At 49.0% G+C, this 12,760-nt stretch overlaps 1 protein-coding gene across 1 annotated transcript in view; it reads left to right on the forward strand.

The window, feature by feature from the left end:
- The window catches only part of LOC138295495 (calpain-8-like), a 175,505-nt gene that overhangs the window by 63,239 nt on the left and 99,506 nt on the right, over positions 1-12,760 (forward strand). The gene's annotated exons all lie outside the window — the stretch shown is intronic.

A 12,760-nucleotide genomic window follows, 5' to 3' on the forward strand; every position in this document is an offset into this window, starting at 1 on the left:
CGCAATTAGAGAACATTTAATCAAAAGGGCTTTAATAGTACAAGATCTGAGTTTTGAATAAAAACTGCAAAAAAACATAACGTGTGAGGTGCTTTGTGAAGAAATCAAGTCACATAGGCAGGGATCAAGGTTACAATCCCAGTTATTGCAGCGAGGAAATGCCACTAGCAGATGGAATAAAGTAAGTCAAAACCTCAAGAAAAGAAAATTCTGATAATGCTGAGCATAATCCTGGGCACCTGGCTGCCCATACTTTGCATACCACATATTCCTCAGTTTCTTTTTGTTGAGGGAAAAAGGGATGAGGGTTTTTCACAAAGCTCTGTTCTGGATAGAGCCAAAGTCAAATCCCTAATCTTCCTCAGCCAAAGAATATCAAGGCCCCGGTCCAATCACAGGCAGTCTTGAATAATCACTCTGCTTAATGCCACAGCCTCATTGGTCCAAACTCCTCACCCAACATATATTGTCCCCCAAGGGGATTAGCCCCAACTCAGTAAGACATACTTTACTTTATTTTATTTTATTTTATTTTACTTTATTGAAGCCCCGGACCCTGGCCTCATAAGTAGCCAAGCTTATGCATTTCACCAGATACATCGCTAACATATGATGTATGGGTCTTCTTTCTAATTTAGTGATAAAATGAAAGAGGGAATTAATACTCTGCGCAAACTCACTGTTTTTACTCTCCAACTATGGGTACCAAGACCCGGAGTCATTAAAGACAAGACCAAGGTAACTGAAATTATTTGTAACTAGGATGAGTTTGGAGCAGATGAACTCAATTCTAGACAGCACTAAGATCTGAACTAGAGTCTTTCCATATTTGGTCGGAATGAAATGACAGATCCCCCATACAGGTCCCAGCTGGAGTTGTGCACTCTTGGCCACGGAATTGATTTGAAATTGAAGATTGAGTCTTTTTTCCAAAATCACACCTAGAGCTATCAGTGATAGTGGGTTTGCAGTGAAGGATATGAAAAGTATCACTCTGGGATTGGACCACTCTATTGGCATGCAATGGTAAAATGAAAATGAACTTCGTTTTAGAGGGATTAGTTTCGGGTAGTTGGCAGTCATCCACTCTTATAATTTCTCCAGTGTAAGTACATGGAGTCTGTTGGACCTGGCCCTTTTTCAGTGTCATCCCCAGACTTTCTCCCTTTTCCCTCCACTTTTTGCTGAACTCGTTTTTCTTGGCTTTAGGATTTTGGGCACTTTACCCCTGCTGACCAGTGCCAAAGTGCAGGTGCTCTGTACTCTAAAACATGGTGATGTTGGCTTATCCACAATTGGCATATTTACTTTACTTGTAAGTCTCTGGTAAAGTGCATTATAGGTGCCCAGGTCATATTGATTTAGAGCTACTAGTGAGCCTGCTGCACTGATTGTGCCTCCCACTACAGTAGCCCTTCACATATGTCTCAGGCCTCCCACTGCAGAGCCTGTGTGTGCAGTTTTAAGTTTCTGTTTCAACCTGCCAAGTGTACCCACTTGCCAGGTACAAACCTTCCTTCTATTACAGATGTCACCCCTAATGTAGGCCCTAATTAACCCCAAGGGCAGGGTGCAGTGTATTTAAAATTGGGGCATGTAATTTTAAGTCTAACATGTCGTTGTACCAGTAAGTAGTTATATGCTTTCGGTAGCAAGACGCTTTTAGTGTGCTCTGTTCTCTAGCCTGTTCAGCGTATGTAAGATTCTTCCTTGGAATTTTGCTTCAGTGATGTGCTTATCTCGTTCCCATATAATGTGTTCTGTAAACTTGTTGTTGTTTGAAATATGTAAGAGCTCCGTTGGCGTTGCTTGAGTATCGGTTAAGTCAATTCCTGCTTCAAAGAGGCACTCAGTTTGAAGGCATTTGGTTCCTTCATTTTAACATTTAGAACACATCCTGGCAGTGAAAAACCCGTACATTTGTTTTTCACCAGCTCAAGGCCTATCTCTCACAGAGGTTAACATTGGGATTGCCTTAAAACATCTTTTAAGTGTAATTTCCAACTGAATTGGGACAAGATAGAAATGTGGAGTTTGATGTCTCTGGACTCACAATTTAAAATCACAACTTATGCTGAAGTTCGATTTTAAATTGTAAGTCTGAAAATGACACTTTTAGAAAGTTGGCATTTTCCTACTTTAATCATTATGTGCCTCTGTTGACTCTGAATACACATCTGGGGGAGATGACAGCTGGGCTTTGTGTATTCCTTTAGACAGTTACACACAAATGGAGCTGGGGTATGACATTTACCAGGGAAGGAAGGGCAGGGACCTTGGGCCCTTCAAAGGCCTCTCTTCTAAGTCTCCCCACTTCAAAGGGTCAACTGGTTAACAGTACTGGACTCCAAACCCCACCAAATCATAACTCTACCAGAACCAAGGACATTCTGCCAGGAAGAAGGACTGCTGTGCTGCCAGGAGGGACTGCCACTATGCTAACTGCTTTGCTGTGTTGGCCTACCGCTTGCTGTGTGCTGTGCTGATGAAAGGACTGCCACTTTGCTACTTCCTTTGCTGTGTTGGCCTTCTGCTTCTTGCCTGGAGTGAGAAGGACTGGACCTGTTCTCTACATCTTTGATACCAAGTTCTCCAAGGGCTTGCTGAATTGCCTACTGTTCTTCTGAAGTCTCAGGGACACAAAAGACTTCCATCACACCTACTACAGCTCCTGGACCTGTATTCAACCAGCTCCCAACCCCCAAGAGGTGCCCCTCCAGTCCTGGGCCCTTGCAAGTGTTTTTTTTCTCCTCTGTGATCAAGCTTTTGGGCTCTTTGCAACGGTGAACGGGCCCGTTCACACTCAAATTGCACCCTTTGCACAAGGAGCAGCATGAACGGGTGCATATTTGTCTCTTTGCACAATAAAGCTCCCCACTCAGGACCGCGAGGCTCCAGCTTGTCCGTCCCCGATGCCCGACAGCTCTTTGCAGTGGGTAAATCCAGTAAAACAGGAAGACAAGAGTTTCCACCAGTTCTTGTCTCCTTGTACATAAATCGTCATCTACCACCCAGTGGCTCAGCAAAACTGCATTTGGAAAGAATTCTAAAAAGAAAACATATTTTTGGTTTTCACAACAATGTTACAAGTTGTTGTTGAGTGCCATCATTTTCTAATTGTGCCATCAAAATCTCAGAGGAAAAGCTAAAAATCTTGTTTTGTCATTTGCATTTCTGATTATTTTTTCTAAATGTCTTAACAAATGTTCTAAATAAAAACTATCCTTTACTTCTCAGATTATTTGCACAACGTAACACTTGTTTGGGTCACATTGTTGCTGGCTCTATGCCTGAATCTAAAGTGTTTGGAGTTGACAAGATTTATTGATAGATGTTTCACAGTACAAAAAAGTAGAAATGTATATTTATCAGTCAGCTTTACAGAGTATCCTACATCACCTTAAAGACACAACAAATCATTATTTTCACAGGATAGCTATTCTGGGTCATTTCAACAGATTGATGTTAAGCAGGCATCCCAAATGAAAATTCTTCTATCATTATTGGTGTCTGTGCCATTGAAGTGTTCATCCAGCAACAATGGACATCACTTCACCAAAATGCTAGGGGTAGCATGCCCCTTGCCCCCCCCAGATGTCATCATAGAAAGTGACATGATATGAACTTTGATCTTGGTGACATTGAAATAATTTGTGACATGATCACTAAATTAAAAAAAATTACTATTAGTGATTAGGAAAAGAAGATGCTGAAGTAGATGAAAGTAAACTTTAGGTATAATCCATATACTGATTAGTTCCTGTCAGTATACGTCGGTAGTACAACCATAAAAAGCCAGTGACAAAGGCATCATAGACCAGATGAAAAGAGATTGTAGTCCCGCTACAGTCATCATATTTATAAACGGATTCAGATAAACAATTTAGCCTCAAATGTTTAAGCTCAACTTCATTTGGTACCAACAATCATTATTTATCCTGCTAGCATGCCTAGACATAACCCTAAATGCCCCCAAAAGAGCCTAAAAAAGACAGACATATGTCAATACAAAGCCTATACATGCCCAAGTATAGCTCTAAATGCCAGTGCTGCCTCACTAGAGCATAATCATTAAAGTGTTCTTGCTTCCATTATTGTAAGCTGGATTGCAAATAAATTCCCCATCCCCCACCCCAGGTACAAGTTCTGCTCAAAGATGCGCTGCTCAGCCGGGGTGGAAATCCAGCAGTTGTCGTGCTGGCGGGTGGAAGCGCATGATGGGGTTCCACCACCGGCCCTGCCAAAAGGACTCTGACGGTCATATTACAACCTGTAATACGGCCTAGCAGTGTCCTGATGGCAGGGCGCTGCCGGTGGTGGAACCGCCCATTCCCTGTTGGACGACCTCCTTGCAGATAAGGTAAGTTGGCTGACCGACAGAGAGGGGGGTGATGTGTGTGGGTTTGTGAGTGGGGGTTTGTCTGCATGTGTGTATGCATGTTCGTCTGCATGTTCGTATGCATGTTTGTCTGCGTGTGTATGCATGTATGAATGTTGAAGTGAATACGTATATGAATATTGAAGTGAATACGTGCATGAGTGTTGCAGTGAATGCGCGTATTGATGCATGTGAGTGAATGCGTGTATGTCAGTGTTGGTGAATTAGTGTATGCGGGGTGTGTGTGGGTGTATGTGTGCGTGTGCATGTATGCAGTGAGGGGGGCCTGTAAATGCAGGGGGATAGGGGGTTAGGGGGAAGGAGGGTGGGGGTGTATTGTGCTTGCTGGGGTGGGTGGGGGAGTTGTCTGCTAGTGACAGGAAAGAAATTCCCTGTCACTGGTAGCCTTTCCACTAGGGTTTTCGTGGCGGTGCTACCGCTGCAGAAACCCTGGTGGAAAGCTGGCTCAAAATACCGCCGACGGTCTTCTGTGGACCACTGAGTCAGAGATGCTCATCTCCGTCCTGGCGGGTCGACCGTCCTGGCAGTATGAGTGCGGATGTGGAGAGTTGGCAGATGCCAACCAGCCACACTCATAATGTGGCAGTCTTCACTGCCAGCCTGTTGGCGATGAAACAGCCACCGTGGCCCTGGCGGTCTGATGACTGCCAGGGGCATAACGAGGGCCATAGTGTAACCAGATACGATGACAGACAAGGGCCACCGACCAATGAGCTACTTCTTGCATTCTGTTCACTCTCAAGCCCTGCCTGGTCTCCCACTTTACTGCTCAGGTGTATGTACATTTGCTAAGAGGTTCCAGCTCCCTAATCGAAGGCAGATATTGAATTGAAACCTCCTAGATGTTTATAGATTTGAATTTTCCAAGAAGCTGGTAGTAGCATCTGTTGTTGTCAGCAAAATATGTTAGTTCTAGGTCTGCTAATATTATTTCAAATTTGAGCTGGCTATTCTCATCAAAATACTAACATGAATCCTCCAATGCACCACTTGTCCATAAGCTACTCCACCACCTGTATTCAAAGGTTTTAGAGAGATGACATGAAGGAAGATTCTGTTCACAGTCTCTGCATTCCTTCTAACTACAATAAACAGTAGTTTTTGTGCTTGGCTATGAATTCACTGTGATTCAGAAAAGAATATGTTTCATGCATTAATGGAGAAAATGTGCAAGTAACCAGGGCAAAATTAATTTGATTTTTCTATAAAAGTTTTAAAACTAAGATTTGGTGTCTAAATATGTCTCATCCACTGAGAATTTCCATGCTCCTTACCATTCCTGTGTTTTCTCACATGAGGAATTGACACAAAAGATCTGCTCAGTTATAACAAGGGTGGTACTGATGCCACTTTCTGGGAATCCTTGCTGTTCTTTATATGCCCAATTCTGCAATGCGCAGCTGCAATGGGACTAAAGTGTCATTCACCTAAGAGAAGTAATTCGAGGGATCTGGGCAGCAAGTGGCACATAGGCCCTCATTATGACATTGGCGGTAAATCTCACTTACAGCCATGCTAACTGCCGCCAACATACCGCCGCCACAGCGGATATCCGTTCACCATATTATGACACACACACACCAATCCATCACTATTCAGCGACAGACACAAGTCTGCCACACCAAAGGACAGTGATAAACTGGCGGTATCAAAACCCACACCGTTACGCCAACAGAATAAAGCCCATCACATTATGACCCACGAATCACCACGGCGGACATTCAATGGTGGAAACCATTGGTGATACATACCGCCCGCTCAAAATACACACACACACATACGAAACAACACCACATTGGACAATTCAAACAACACACACCTGACAACCATACACACACCCACACACCCACACCACTATAAAACACACCCCCACATTACCCACAACCTCTTATGAATACAAACCATTGGCACGAGACAGACACCACGACTACAGACAAAACCAGAGCCACACACGACCTACACTATACACAACCCACGCACCCCACATCACACACCCCAACACATCATCCTATACACCCTCACCAACAAAACTCACACAACGCCCATGGCACCACAAAGATACCCCCGATTCTCAGAGGAGGAGCTAAAGGTCAATGTGGAGTTAATCATCCCAGTAGAGCCACAGCTATTTGGAGCACAGGTGCAGCAGATTTCCATTGCTATGAAGATGGAGCTATGGCAGAGGATCGTGGACAGGGTCAACGCCGTGAGACAGCACCCCAGAAAAAAGGGACGACATCAGGAAGAGGTGGAACGACCTACAGGGGAAGGTGCATTCCATTACAGCAAGACACCAACTCGCTGTACAGAGGACTGGTGGTGGACCCCCACCTCGTCCCCCACAACTAACAGAATGGGAGGCGCAAGTCTTGGCAATCATACATCCTGAGGGTCTGGCCGGAATAGCAGGAGGACTGAACTCTGGTAAGTCAACTCTCTACTACTACTACCCCCTACATGCATGCCATGAAATACCCCCGCCCTCACCCTCACTCCCATAACTCCACCACCACCCACACCCCCCACCATCACATCTCACTCATCCCAATGCCAAGGCCTGCATGCCATACCAATGCATGGACACCACTCACAGACCTGCATGGACACCTATCACTAAAGCATGCACTCTAGAGAGAATTAATCATCCCACCATACACCAACGTACACAAATGAAGCTGCCAGGGCAACTTGAAACAAAGAGGCAACCCACCGATGCACAATATGTCACACACAGAAAAAATAACACTGCATTTACATCCCCAAAGTTATCCCAGCCAATGACAGTGGCGAAGAGGTGCCAACACTATCCAGTCCCCCAACTGAGAAGGCCCACAGTGATGACAGCAACTTTGGTCACCTGGATCTGGATGACCAACCTGGCCCATCAGGGACCTCTGGACAGTCCGTTACCCCGGTCCAGTCACAGACAACCACAGAGCCTCCCCCATCTGGAAACTCCACCACAGCACCCACCCAACATACCCATACCTCTGTCCCAGGACACATCAATCAGCAGTGTGTCCACCACTACAGCGACCCCAAGGCACACCTCATACCCAAGACAATCAGGGACCTGGGGTCAGTGGCAGTGGGCACACAGTGCAGGGGACAGAGGCACGGGATAAAAGGGGAACTGGGAGGAATGCTGTGCACCAGGGGGAGAACAGGCCCTGTAACCGACTCTCCAGGAGGCACTTGCAGAGATCCTGGGAGCCTACCACCATTCCCAGGATACGCTAGGCCAGATCCTGGACAGCATGCAGGAGAACAGCCAACTGCAGGAGGGACAGTACCAGGGGATCAGGGAGGACTTGCAGGCCATCAACACCACCCTGGTCTCCATAGCAGGGGTGCTTGCAGACATGCCCAACATTATGAGGGAGGCAGTCTCACAACAGCAGACCCCTGCCACTAGCCAGACATACGAACTGCCTTCCACCGACCGCTGACGCTAGTGGACAAGAGGCCCCGCCACAGGACCAACAGGAAACCAGCACCCCTCCCCCTGCAGAAGGTGAACCACCCTGCAAATGTTCCCTGTGATCCAGGCAGAAGCCAGAGACTAATGCCAAGATCCCACCAGGAAATGTCCAACTCTGTAACCCTGTCCACCTTGAACTGCCATTGCTCCACTTCATATGTCCCCTTGGACAATGCACCTGTGCACCAAATAGACTGGAACAATACCCTGGACTTTCCTCCATCATCACCCCATCCCAATGCACTTGCCCCTCTTCTTCTTAGCACTTCAAGAAACATCCTTTGAAAAAATACAAGTATGGAGTATGTCAAACTTATTCAAGTATGTATTAGTTTAACCAGGTTTAAACATTGCAATTCAACTGTACAGTAATGTTCACATAGGAAAGACCTGTAGTTGGCTGCAGTGATCACACCAGGAGCGATAGTGGGGCACCAACATCTGCAAAATGAGTTGCCAAAGGGTACAGTGAGTGGGCATAGAAGTGGGAAATAGCATGCCAGTGCCAAAGATAATCTAAATAATGACAATGAAATGTGAAGTAACACTGTCTTACCTGTGTGTCATTGGAAGTATTGTCGAATCACTGCTGTTCTGTTGTCCTCATCCTCTGCCTCCTCATCCTCACTGTCCACAGGGACCACTGCTGCCACACGGCCATCTCCAGCCTCCTCCTCCTGCAGAAAAGGCACATGGCGCTTCAAGGCAAGGTTGTGCAACATGCAGCATGCCACGATTATCTGGCAGACCTTCTTGGGTGAGTAGCACAGGGATCCCCCAGTTAGATGGAGGCACCTGAACCTGGCCTTCAGGAGGCCAAAGGTGCTTTCTATTATCCTTCTTGTTCGCCCATGTGCCTCATTGTAACATTCTTCTGCACTTGTCCTGGCGTTCCTCACAGGGGTCAGTAGCCATGATAGGTTGGGGTAACCTGAGTCACCTGCAAATATCAAGGGACAACATTTAGGCACACACTATCCTATATGGCCCACACCATACCCATACACCAACATCTACTGGGTGGGAACCAGGGCTCACTTATTAGCCGCACCCGGAGCCTTGGTAGTTGGGCCTTCACATTAGGGATTCTGCTATTCCTCAGGATAAAGACATCATGCACCGACCCAGGATACTTAGCATTGACATGGGAGATGTACTGGTCTGCCAAGCACACCATCTGTACACTCATGGAGTGGAAATTCTTTTGATTTCTGAACACCTGTTCATTTTTCCGGGGGGGGACAAATGCAATATGAGTTCCATCAATCGCCCCAGTTATTTTTGGGATATGTCCCATTGCATAGAAGTCAGCCTTCACTGTGGCCAAATCCTCCACCTAGGGGAAAACAATATAGCTGCACATGTGTTTAATCATGGCAAACACTTTTGTCAGCACTATTGAGAACATTGGCTGTGACATTCCTGCTGCCAAGCCCACTGTCACTTGGAAAGAACCAGTTGCCAAGAAATGGAGCACAGATAGGACTTGCATAAGAGGGAGGATCCCAGTGGGGTGATGAATAGCACATATCAGGTCAGGCTCCAGTTGGGCACACAGCTCTGTGATTGTGGCCCGGTTAAGTCTATAGGTGAGGATAATGTGCCTGTCCTCCATTGTTGCCAAGTCCACCAGGGGTCTGTACACGGGGGTATGTCTCCATATCCTATTCATCCGCAGCGGTTGCAGTCTAAGGGACAAAAGAGTGAGGAGCCGGTCACAAACTGAACATCGGAGCAACATCAGTACAATGCATGATGTTAATTTGTAATGAGTAAGTGGTATTTGTCCTGTATGTCCTATTTTTAACTGTGATGCATTTTTCATCCAGGGCCTGCCCTCCTCCCCCGAAATTGCATCCGTCTGTCCTGTGTGGAGGGACAGGTGGAAGTGAGGTAATTCTGCTGACGTTGTGCGCCGTTGCGGTAGGCGGTAGGGAACTTCCGTGCAACTCCTCATTGGTTAACATTGAGCCCTATAGGGTACAGTGGCCAATGGTGATGTACGCCAGCGGTGACGGTATACACAGCCGCGGCCGTGACCGCCATTTTCTATCTGATCACTCACTTGCTACCTGACCTTCCGCAGGAGAGGACCAACACTGCATGTGCTGCTGTGACCTGTGTCTGGAACCTACCATGGCTTGTGTGACTGGGGAAAGGGCCCCTGCCTTCACCTCGCGGAGTTGGAGCGACTGGTGGATGGGGTCCTACCCCAGTACGGACAGCTGTATGGGCATCCAGACCAACAGGTGAGTACACTGTGAGCACGATGCATGTGGCATGAATGCATGGAGTGGTGTGTGTGAAGGCCTCGTGTAGGGGGGTGGGTGGATGTCCCCTGGGCGGCGTGCAGCTTCTGTGCTGGGCCATGTGTGTGCAAATGGTGATGTGAAGGGGTATGGTGGGCCATAAGTGTAACAGGCAGGACTGTCTGACTGATACCATTTCCTGTGTGTATTTCTCTGCAGGTCAGTGCCCATCAAAACAAGGGTACATGGCGTGCCATCGCCAAGGACGTGCGGACCTTGGAGGTCTACGGCAGGCGGAGCACCCACTGTCGGAAAAGGTGGGAGGACCTGAGACCCTGGGCACGGAAGACGGCGGAGGCCCAGCTGGGGATGGCCTCCCAATGAGGAAGGGGTGCCTGTTGAACCCTGACCCCCTTGATGGCCTGCATACTAGTGGTGGTCTATCCGGAGCTGGATGGGTGCTTGAGGGCATCACAGCAGCCACAAGGGGGTGAATACAGTGCCCGTCATTGCTACTTACGCATGGTAGGGGGTACCCGGGTGGGGGATGTGTGTCAGTGGGTGCCCATAGGCCAGGTCTGACATTGCAGAGTAGATCCCATGTTGGCCAGGGTTCTGAAGTGACAATCCTGCTACCTAGCTTGTAGGCAGCCACAACTGGTAAGGGCTGTGTGGGTCCCAGGTGTGCTGCATTTGACGGTAAGTGTCCCTCCCCATGCCTTGGTGGCTAGCATTATAACTGGTAGCGCAATGCATAGTGCATAGGGCTGCTCCCTGTGTGTGACAGTGGTGTGTACGCCAACAGTGGTGTTGGTGCTGCCATTGACCCAGTGTATCTTTTGTCTCTCCCTCCCCCTTTTTGTTTTGTCACCCTGTCCTTTTGTGCATTAGCATCATCTGGCAGAGGAGCAGAGGCACCGGCAACGGAGGGAGCTGCATCCAACAGGACCCAGGAGGCAGAGTCTGCCAACGCTGAGGGCACCATTGGAACGGAGGGCGAGGGGAGCACCACGGCAGAGACAGGAGGGACAGTTCGGACACAGATACCCCCTCCGATGGAAGCTCTGTGCCCACCCCAGCTACAGGTACAGCCGTCACTCCCTGTACCAGCACCGCACTCCCAGCAGCCCCTCAGCGAGTTGCCCATGCTTGCTCACCCAGGAGGGTGGGCATCTCCTTCACCCCAGGCACCTCAGGCCCTGCCCCAGTTAGCCCGGCTGCCCTGAGTGAGGAGGCTATTGACCTCCTGAGATCCATCTCTGTTGGGCAGTCATTGTGAGTGCCATCCAGGGGCTGGCAGCCCAGACGCAACAGACTAATGCATTCCTGGAGGGTATTCACACAGAGATCAATCCAGGCTCTGGCCTCCTCTCTGATGGCAGCCATTGTCCCTGTTTCTACCCTCTCCCCTCCAGCTTCCTCTTCCCAATCCCATTCCCCTCAACCCCAACCTATCCCAAGCACACAGTCAGACGAGCATGTACACAAGACAACACACAAGAGTGGCACAGGCAAACACAAGCACCACACATCATCAAACAGGCATTCACACAAACATCATCCAGATGCAGACATACCAACATCCAAAATTTCCACTGTCTCCCCCTCCTCCTCCTCCACCTCCCTCCCAGTTGCGTCTACACTCACACCTGCATGCACTACATCCTCATCCACTACCCGCATCACCACCACACCTAGCAGAACACACACCTCACTGGCAGACACCTCCACAACAGCCATGCACACGTCCCCTGTGTTGTCTTCAACTGTGTCTGTCACCACCCCCCCAAGGTACACAAACACAAGCACTCAGACACCCAACAGCCATCCACCTCACAACAGCATCCAACCCATGCACCTGCACCCAAACACAGCAGATAGACACCTCCTACAACAACTCCCTCTTCCTCCACTTGCAGACCTTCTCCCTCTTCCCGCCCCAATGTACCTAAGAAGTTATTCCTCTCCACCATTGACCTCTTCCCTACTCCTCCCCCCGTCCTTCACGTCTGGCCAGGGTAGCAAAAACCCAGGGAAGCACCTCAGCCACCGAGTCCACGGGCCAAGTAGTCTCCACACCCACTCGTGGTGGGAAAGGATCCAGGGCACCAGGCAGCCTTACAAAAGGGCACCTGCCCCAGCTGTGAGCTGGAAGACCAAGGAGCCTGCCTCCGCTTCTGCCCGGAAAGGCAAAGAGCCAGCCTGAGCTGCTGCCAGGAAGGGCAAGGAGCCAGCCCCAGCTGCTGCCAGGAAAGGCAAGGAGCCTGCCTCAACTGCTGCCAGGAAGGGCAAGGAGCCAGCACCAGCTGCTGCCAGGAAGGGCAAGGAGCCATCCCAAGCTGCTGCCAGGAAGGGCAAGGAGCCTGCCCCAGCTGCTGCCTGGAAGGGCAAGGAGCCAGCACCAGCAGGCAGGAAGGACAAGGGGCCTGGTGCAGGGACTTAGACGGAGCCCCCATAATCAACCATGGTTGGGCAGCTGTCTGAGGCTGCAGGGGATGGGCAGGAGCTTCCCCCCACCACCACCAGCAGCACCACCAGTGGGCTGCCGTCCGAGGCTGCAGAGGATGGGCTGGAGCTTCCCCCAACCACCACCAGCAGCACCACCACCACCAGTGGGTAGCCATCTGAGGC

This window comes from Pleurodeles waltl, chromosome 5 (genome assembly GCF_031143425.1).
Source record: "Pleurodeles waltl isolate 20211129_DDA chromosome 5, aPleWal1.hap1.20221129, whole genome shotgun sequence".
Lineage (NCBI taxonomy): Eukaryota > Metazoa > Chordata > Amphibia > Caudata > Salamandridae > Pleurodeles > Pleurodeles waltl.